Here is a 10,577-nt window from a genome sequence, read left to right as displayed (position 1 = left end):
CTAATGATACGCCTGTCACCCAGACTCTGAAACCTGCACCTTCTTCCTCACTTCCATGTCCCATAGCACCAAACCCTGTCGCTTCTGTTCTTTGGTGTCCATAATTATCCATCTATCTTTCAGGGATTCATCATTGTGTCCTATAGTAATTTCCACATTATATCCTATAGCAACTTCCCCAGCAACAGGGTATCTTGTCTCCTTGGTCCAGCTCCAGCTAGATGGTGGACGAAGCTTTCAAACACTGCACATCTGATCATCACTCTTCTGCTTTTGATCCAAATGCATCACCATGGCTTAAAGGATTCTTATTGATCCAGTCCCTGCCTACCTTTCTGGTGTGGTTTCCTTTGGTCCTTTGTCTCTCTCCTCTGTTCTATGCTTTGTCTATATTAAAACAGACTGAAGTTCCCAGAGCCTGCTAAATTCTGCCCCCTTCAATATATGTGTATTCACTATTCCCTCTGCTTAGAAAGTCTTCTCTGACCCCTTGTCAAGATTGAATGCAGGTGCAATCTGCTCGGGAAGACTTCCTCCCACCTTCAGTCCTGGATTTTGGGTTGTGCCCTGAGCTTCCAAACTCTCCATGCATTCCTTATTCATGGCAACTAGCACACTGCTCTATAATACCACATTTACTATCTGCCCTACTAGGCTTTAAGGACCCTGAGGACATGGACTCTTTTATCTTTGTACTTACAGTCTCTCATATTTGCATCAAATGGTAGGTGGACCAGCTCGATGGAAGATTGGTGGGAAAAGAGTGTGTGGGTGTGTGAATATGGTGAATATGTAGATGACTGAAACTGAAAATCAGACTTAAGGGGGTTGTCTTACATACCTCTCCTCCACTCTCATCCTCCAGAAATGGCAAGGGTGATTGTTATGGCTTAGATCTAAAATGTCCCCCAAAGCCTCCTGTACTCATGAGTTGGGACTCCTGGGAGGTGACTGGATCATGGGAGTGTGATGCTCATCAGTGGATTCATTCGCTGATAAGTTCCCAGATGACTTGCTGTTAGGAGATGGGATCTGGTTGAAAAAGGTGGGTCACTGGAGACCTAGGTCTACCTCTCCTCTCCTTTCCTCTCTTCTCCTCTCTCCTCTCCTCCCTTCCCCTCTCCCATCCTCTCCTCCCTCCCCCCCCCGCTTCCCACCACCATGCCACCATGCATGAACATCTGCCGTGACCCTGTGCCACCCTACCTTGGAGACAGCTGAATGTGAACTGAAACCTCTACAGACTGTGAGCCATGTAAACCTTTCCTCCATTCATCTGTGAGTGTCAGGTATTGTGTGTCAGTAGTGACGAAAGTCACTAAGACAGTAACCATGCAAAATGGTCCCAAAGCCCAGTGCTAAGCAAAGTTCTGCACATGGCACAGATGCGCGTGCGCACACACACACACACACACACACACACACAATTTCAGTAATCAGTCACTATTTTTTAATGGTGTAGGTCGAGGTTGGCACAAAAAAGACATTCAGAAAACAAAGGCTTTTATTTAGTTACATCCACATTCATGCCCTAAAGGGGTACAGACTGCAGAATTCTTATCCAGTGTCCAAAATCTTCCTTTGGGTGCAAAGTGCACTCCGCCACATGAGGCCACAGGATCTCTGACAAAAGGGGATCTTCTAAAAGGATCTAAGCACCTGCTTTGACAAGAAAATACAAGCCAATGGCAGATTAGTGTATTAAGAAAGATTGTCCAGAATCATAACTGAGATCTGGTCTGAATGGAGGCCTGGAAATTGAGGAAAACAAATGACAGCAGCCATAATAATAGGGAAAGACACTGAGTCCCTGCTGGGTGCCAGATGCTGTGCCTCCCTCCCTGGAACTCGGCATTTCCCATGACCCACACAGTAGCACCTCCTCTCTCGGGGAGGTTTAGGCTTAGGGTTAGGGCTTTTTATCTCATAAACAAATAAGATGAGTGAATGGAAAGAATAAGCCTATTAGGGAAGGGAAAGCTGATATCTAGTTCCCTTTCTCAGCTCTAGATTGGGGCAACTCAGATGGAAAGTTTCCAGAAGCAAGCACTTGATTCCCTGATGAAACAGATTCTGTGGTTTTCTCCTTCTGACAGAGCTGTCCCTCCAGGATTGCACTTGAAGGAGGCCATCCCTTTCCCACTGTCCTTCTTTTCCACTTCCTCCTACTTGGACACTCCAGCTACCCTGGAAAATTTCCTCTGCGGAACACAGGAGGCCCCATCTTGGTTCAAGGTCATCGCCTCCGCCATTGTCTGTGCCTGGAATGCTTCCCACGACAAACCCTGTCTGACCTTGCAGGTCTCTGTTCAAACGCTAGCTCCCCGGAGACACTTCGTATATACTTGCTGGTAAGTTGCCCAACACTTGCCACCCAGATTTCTTCACCCTATCATCTTATTTGGTAAGACATAGAGGGTTTCAGCTAGGGTTCCTGAGAATTCATGGTGACCCCTTGTTATGGTTTGGGATGTACCCCAGAGGCCCATGTGTTAAAAGCTTAGTCTCCAGTTCGCTATGCAATTAGGAGGTGCTGGAGCCCTTAAAAGGGAGGACCCAGTGGAGAGTTTTAGTTCACGGTGAACACGTCTTTCAAGGAATCTGTGGGGTCCTGATCTCTTCCTCTTTCCCTTTGGTTGCAGCCAGGAAGCAAATAGTTTTTCCACACACTGCTGCCAGCATATGCCACCTCCCTCTCTGGGTGGAGTTAATCCCTCTCAGTGAGGTTAAAAAAGCAACAAGTCAGGGCTGGGGATTTGGCTCAGTGGTTCTGCCACCTGCCTCTCAAGTGCAAGGACCTGAGTTCAATCCCTGGTACCAAAAGAAAAGAAAAAACTCTTTTAAAAAAAAGCAACAAGTCATGGACTAGAACCTCCTAAATTGTGAGCTCAAATAAACCTCTTTTCTTTATAAGCTGATTATCTCAGGTGTCTGTCACCATAACAAAAATCTGACTAACACACCCCTTCACTCTTGGATTTCATCATCTGGATTTTCTCTTAGAAAAGATTTTGTGTCTTGCATGTGTTTGCTTTTTTTTGTCCAAGAAAATGATACTGGTCTCTCTGTCATGAGTCCTGACAGTGCTGACACCCTTCTCCATCCTTAGATAAGTAAATCCTGGTTGATGTATCCAAATATTGTCAGAGCCTGGTCTTTCTGCTAAGATAACCCTGCTAATTACATTGTAAGTACAGTGGCTATGCAATTCATCACTGTACTGATACTGTAAGTTGTCCTTCATTATTCTTTTCCTTTTTTTCATCTAATCAAATTCTAAATTAGATGCATACTATTCAGTATAAATATTGCATTCCCCAGACTCCCTTGCTTCTCGGGTGGTCCTATAACTAAGTACTGCCAACAGAATGTGAATCAAGTGAGGTACGCAACTTGCAGACCGGGTCCTGAAAAGGAAGGGGTGTGGCCACTTTCTCTTTCCTCTTCCCACCTTCCTGAATGTGAACAAAAGAACCTGGGAATCCATCCCTGATATGAAGGCAACCACTGATCTGTGAGCAGCAGGTCAACAAGGTGGAAGAAACCTGGCTCCTGACACCAATGAGCAGCTCATTTAGCCTAGACTACTCACTACCAGAATGCTACCAGAGAAAGAAAGCAAATTCTTGCTAAGCTTTGTTCTCTGAGCCTATCTGTAATAGCAACCAATCTAGCAGAATCTGAAATTATCACACTTATTGACTTGTTATATATCATTTTCTATTGCCTCCAGAAAGCGAGTTCGTTTTCATTAGTATATATTTGCAGTACCTAACAATTACATTCACTGTAGGGAATTGGTATATGTATATAATGCATCTCAATTCTTTTTGTTCTCCTTGCCTCCACCCCTTTATATTTTGCCAGCATCAGATTCACTAATTTGTCTTATAAATCCTTGTAAAGTTAATTATTATAATACAGATTAGCAATCAGACTAATAGACCAAAAACATATAAAATTCTTAAAGCAATGATACTAAATCAAGGCACACTTTTAAATACATAATCCATACTGCATTACAATAGCTCCTCTCCCCACACCCTCTCCCTCTCTCCCCTGTCTTTTATTTTGACTTTACTTATATATACTTATATATACTTATACTTTACTTTCTCACGTAAGAGAAACCATGAGATATTTAAGCTTGTGTGTCTAATTTACTTCACTTAACATTATGGTCTCAAACTGCATCCATTTTCTTACAAGTGACTCAAGTTTGTCTTTCTTTATGGCAGAGTAGCATTCCGTTGTGTATGAATACATTTTCTTTAACAATTAATCTGTTGATGGACAAATAGGCCATTTCCAAGATTTAGTTGTTTTAAATTGCACTGTTATAAACATGAATATGCGGATATCACTATAATATGATGTCTTTAATTCTTTGGGGAAGATACCTTGAAAGGGAATAGCTGGGTCAAATGGAATTTCTATTTTTAGTTTTCAGAGGAATTTCCATACTTATTTCCATAAAGCTTGTATCAGTTTACACTCCCACTAACAAAGAAGAGTTCCTTTCTCCCCAAGGCCTCTCCAGCATTTGTTAATTGGCTGACATCTTGATAAGAGTCATAATTTCTAGAGTGAGGTGAAATTTCAGTATTATTTTAATTTGCATTCCTCAAATGACCAACGATGTTGAACATTTTTCATGTACTTACAGAAGTATCTATTCATTTCAGATGGTTAGTTTGTTTGTTTGTTTTTGTTTTTTTTGTTTTTTTTACTGGGAATTCAAACTTGGGTCCTTGAGATTGCAAAGCAGCCGCCGGAACCACTAACCTAAATCCCCAGCCCGAGATGCCAATTTTTGATTGGATCTTTAAATTTAAGGGATGTCTATTTGTTCAAGTTCTTTATATATTCTAGATATTAGTCCTTTGTCTGAGGAGTAGCTGGCAAAATTTTTACCCATTCTGTAAGTTGTCTCTTCACTCCATTTCTGGTTTCCTTTGCTGTGCTGAAGCTTTTTAATTTGATGTAATGCCATGTGCTGATTCTTGGTGGTATTTCTTGTGCACCTGAGGTCTTGTTCAGGAAGTCTTTCCCTACGCCCATGTCTTCCAGTGTGTACCTATTTTACCTTCATTTCCAGCATAAAACAAGTTTTATAAGGGCAGAAGTCTATATCCTTGATTACCACTGAATTCCTAGAACTTGGAACTGTGTTTGGTAATTAGTTTATATTAGAAAAAGTTAATAATTAGACAATATTTACCATGAATGTATAGATGGAAGCACAAGTGACTCACTTGTTCTAATTGGCTGATGAAACTTCTTCTTTTCCATTCCCTTCCCAGCCCTCTCTCCAACTTGTCTGACCCTGTTAAGCAGGCTCCCCACTACTGGAGGTACTACACCTTTTCCCACACACTTCCCCAGGCTTAATAGGGAAAATAAAGTTTTCTGACTCAGAAGTCTGAACTTTTCCTTGGTGCTTTGTAAAACCAGACAAATTTGGAAAACCCGTTTGACACAAGGACATACTTGGAAGATAGTCAACTGGGGTACTGAACAGCGTCTGGTCCTTCTCTGGGTTACCATCACAGCGCTCAGTTTCTTCCCTTTCATGGTGAAATATCAAAACGTGAAAAACAAGGGCTTATCAATTACGTAATCAGTCAGATTCTCCTCTCTTCTCCCAAGAGACCTGCAGCGATTTGAGGACTGGCCTGAAGCTGACTTGAGGCCATGAATCCGAAACACATCAGCCTTGAGTTAGAGCCATGAGATCCACCAGAAGGACAAAGTGGACTGCAAATGCAAGTGTTAGAGAACATGCTGAATGTTATGGTAACCGTGTCACATTTTAAAAGCAAACAGATTGAACTGTAGGACATTATGCTAAGAGAAATGAGCCAAACATAGAAAAACACTGCATTTTATCACTAGTGTATAGAAAGCTTACCTAGAAGAAAGGAGTAGAATAGTGATTACTAGGCTGGCTAGGCCAGGAAGTGGGGTTAGGGGAGTCTGGCTAAGGGATACCAAAATACAGTTTGATAGGAAGAACGCATTCTAGTATTTTATGGTACTGCAGGGGGACTACAGCTTAAAATAACATATATTTTATAAAGAACTGGAAGAAGCCCAGCTTGATGGCACATGCCTGTAATCCCAGCTATTTGGGAGGCTGAGGCAGGCGGATTGCAAGCATGAGGTCAGAGTAGACCTACTGAAACCATATCTCAAAATAAAAAAAGAAGGGGCTGGGCATGTACTCAGCAGTCCTTGGGCTCAACCCCTAATGTGGGGGGAAAAATGAAGAACGAGAAGAGAGAAGTTCACAGGTTCCAAACCTAAAGAAGTTATCAATATTTGATCATTGTACTAGTGCATCAAATGATTATACTATACTGCATAAATATGTATGATTATTTCAGTTAAATATGTAAATGTACATGCAATTTTTAGAAAGTAAAAAGAAACAGATGAAATTAACTTAATACATTTGATTTATTTTTAAATTAATTTTATACAATTTAAATATACGTAACAGTCATTGCATCAAAAGGGGTTTCTACCTGTACATAATATAGCTTGATTCCTCTTTTTCTCCCATCCCCTTCTCTCCCTAAAACCTCTCCTCCCCTCTTATTTACAAAGGTTTGATTCCATTTTTTCCTTCTTTCCTCCTCCCCTTTTACAGTTTCCCTTTCCTTTTGAACGTTTCCTTCCTATTTCCTATTATCTATTATACATTGTGGTCCTTGTTTATCCTTTCAGTTTCTCACATTAGAAAGACTATGCAATATTGACACATATGTGTCTGATTTATTCTCTTAAGAGGATAGTCTCAAGATGCAGCGAGATTTACATTTAAAATGTTTCAACATGTGCTTGCTATAAAAATGAATAAATATTTCATGTTACTTTTTCGTACTGTCTTTGACTGCATGTGCACTTTATACTTAAGTACCTTTCAATTTGAAAAGACCACATTTTAGGTGCTTATTAGCTACAAGTAAGAGTTTGCTAGCTCTGTGTAAGTTCAAAATTCTTGGTAGCCACGTGCAGAATTCTTTGCAAGTCACGTGCTTAGTGTGTTGTATATTCGCCTGCTTCCCAGAGGTAATAATTCTCATACTGGATAGCATACATCTAAGACAAAGTATTGAATTGGGCTGTGTTTCAGTTCTGTCCCAGGCCAATCCTCACGACAGTCTGACCTTCAGTTTCATCTTCTGTAAAGCGGGGCTAATTACACCTGCTTCACCATGTTTTCGGGGAGGAATTATAGAGCAAATGTGAAAGCGTTAAGTGTAAGATAGTATGCTTCTTGAAAACCCACCATAAAGCAGGCAGAGCTATCACACCACACCTCTAAAGATTTATAATAATTATCTGTCAATTTTAAATCAATTTTAAAAGATTTTCAAAACTTTTGAAGCAGCCCCCCCCAACCTGTCTGTCTGTCTGTCTGATAGTCCTCTTCATTAATATCAGAGCTAGTCAGCAAGACAAAGCAAGAAAGAAGAAATCACCAGCTTGGATAAAAATGGTTTTTTGGAGGGCCAGGGATTTAGCTCAGTGGTTCAGGCTCCTGCCTTGCCTTTGATCCCTGGTACCAAAAAACAAAACAAAACAAAAATGTATTTTTGGTACTGGGGATTGAACCCAAGGCTTTTACACTGAGCTGTATATCCAGCCCTTTGTATTTTGAGACAGGTCTCAATAAATTGCCCAAGTGGGTCTCTAACTTTCAGTCCTCCTGGTTCAGCCTCCCTCAGTGCTGAGATGACAGGTGTGTACCACCAGGCCTGCTTCAGTGGATGGATATTAACTGATTACTTCTACTGTCCTTGTCCTCAGACCTATGAGTTTGGGAAGGGACCCAAGAATGGGAGAATTTGGCTACACTGTATTACAAAGCAATATGCAGTGAACCTGGCACATCCCCTCTTCCCTCCCTGGGGTGCTCACTTAGAAACAGGCTGTGCTCACACTGCATTCAGGAGAAGAATGGCTGTGGGCATGGACTTGAGAAAAATGTAGCGTTACTCTTCATATATAAAAAACATAACAATGTACATTCATGAAAACTTTATGCTTTGGTTTGAATATTAGATTTTATTGGTACAGCCGGTTATTTCTCATATTACATCAGTTATCTTCTGCTGCACAACAAAGTACTGCAAAACTCAGCAGCATAAACAGTATTTATCTCCTCATGGCTGTGCAGGTCAGGAACAGCCAAGGGTCTCAGCTGGGTGAATCTTCATCAAAGGGTTCACTAGCAGGTGGTCACATGAGGGATTTCAGGGGCCGACGGACCCTACCAAGATGGTTCCCTCACACACTGCGGGCTGCAGGCCTCAGCTTCTCATCCTGTGAGTCCCTCCGTGGAGCTGGATGACTGCCCTTGAGAATTCTCACAAGACTTCTTCTCCATCCAACACAGCAAAGCAGGAGCCCCAGTGTCTTTCATGACCTAAGCTCAGAGGTTACACCCAACCATTTCTACAATATCCATTTGGTGACATAGCTCAGCCCTACTCAGGGCAGAAGGGAAATATACCAAAGTATGAATACTAGGAGGCAAGGATTTGGAGGCTGATTGCCACAATCATCCACTGATGTTAGGCAAAACATCGGGGCCTTCAAATGTTAAGCATGATTAATTCTGGGAAAGGTTTTCCTAGTCTATCTCTAACACAAAGCACAAAGACAGCATAGCATGACCGGTTACATGTATGATCACTCACAGAGAACACAGCTCTTATGTGAGAGCTACCTACATCTCTCACTCCTTTAAGTCTTCTTCCCTAGACTCAAGAAATTGCCTATAGTTGAGTCTTGTGTTCCTGCTCCTCCCCAGTTCTTCTCCTTCCCACCAACTCAAGGACCACAGAACTGGAGAGGACCTGACTGCAGAGTTTACCCAAGCCACCAGGCAAGGAAGATAATGCGATTTCATTTGCAGCATGTTAGATGTATCAAATTATGAGAATGATTAAAGTGTAATTGATCCAGAAGCATTTAGAGACATATGGAATTACCTTCCTGCTGAAAGATAATGCACCAGCACGACTGTTTCTGACTTCTTTTTAAATTAAATTGAATTTATTGGTACATTCTAGGTAGACAGTACAGTTACATTCATTACTGGGATCTTGTACCTTTACATGCCAGGTCTTGGTTCTCATCTTTTCCCCTTGTCCCTACCCTCCCTTCACCCCTTCCTCCCTTCCCCACCTGAAAACACTTTAATTCCATTTTTACATTTTCTCATATTTTTTTCCTTTTCCCTTGTTCCCCTTTCCCTTTCCTTCTCACTGTCCCTACACCTTTGGTCCTTTTCTTCCTATTTCACGCTGCTAATTGTCCCATTAGTATCTTGAGTACTATTTTAGTTTTTCACTCCAGAGAAACTATTCAGTATTTGCATACGTATAACTTATTATTTCACTTAGGAGTATATCCTCAAAATGTACCCATTTACCTATGAATGAATCTACTTTCTCATTCTTTATGGCTGAGTAGTATTCCATTTTATAGAAAAACCACACCTTTTTTATATACTTTCCAACTGATGGGCAGATGGGCTGTTTCAAAGTTTTAGCTATTACAAACTGTGCCACTATAAACACGGGTGCGCATATATCACTGTGGTATGATTATTTTAATTCTTTTGGAAAGATACTCAACAGAGGGATGGCTGGGTCAAAAGGAACCTCTAATCCTAGTTCTTTGAGGTATCTCCATATTGACTTCCATAGTGGTTGCACCAGTCTGCACTCCCACCAACAATGGAGAAGGGTTCCTTTCTCCCCACAACCGTGCCAACATTTGTTATTCTGTGATTTCCTGATAGCATCCATTCTTTGTGGGGTGAGGTGGAATCTCAGTGTTGTTTTCATCTGCGCCTCTTGAATGACCAGTGATGTGGAACATTTTTTCATATATTTACTTACTGCTTTTATTTCTGTGTCTGAGAAATGTGTGTTCATTTCAGATGCCCATTTTTGAATTGGGTCTTTATAATTGAGAAGGCTGGTTGTTTTGAGTTATTTATATATTCTAGATAATAGTCCTTTGTCTGAGGAGCAGATGGTAAAAAGTTTTTCCCACATTGTAGGTTGTCTCTTAGTTCTGTTAATGGTTTCTTTTGCAGTGCAGAAGCTTTTTAATAAGATGAGATCCCAGTTGTTGATTCTTTCTGCTAGTTCCTGTGCTACTGAGGATTTGTTCATAAAGTCTTTTCCTATGTCAATGTCTTCTAGAGTTCTGCCTAACTTATCTTCCAGCAATTTTAGTATTTTTTTATATTTAGATCTTTAATCCACTTGGATTTTAATTTAGTGCATGGTGACAGATAAGGGTCTAGTTTTAATCTTTGGCAGGTTGAGATCCAGTTTTTCCATCACCATTTATTAAAGAGGCTATCTTTCCTCCAGTGGGAACTATCAGCTCCTTTGTCAAAGATGAGGTAGCTGAGTGCATCTGGAGTTGTTTTTGTATCTTCCAATCTGTTCCACTGATCCACAGGTCTGTTTCTTTGCCAGTACCATGCTGTTCTTATCACAGTGGCTTTATAGTATAGTTTCAAATTGGGAATTGTTATACCTGCTGCC

The sequence above is a fragment of the Fukomys damarensis genome, unplaced genomic scaffold (assembly GCF_012274545.1).
Source record: "Fukomys damarensis isolate Sample0158 unplaced genomic scaffold, DMR_v1.0_HiC HiC_scaffold_1, whole genome shotgun sequence".
In the NCBI taxonomy this organism is placed as follows: domain Eukaryota; kingdom Metazoa; phylum Chordata; class Mammalia; order Rodentia; family Bathyergidae; genus Fukomys; species Fukomys damarensis.
Note: the sequence above shows the minus strand (reverse complement) of the source record.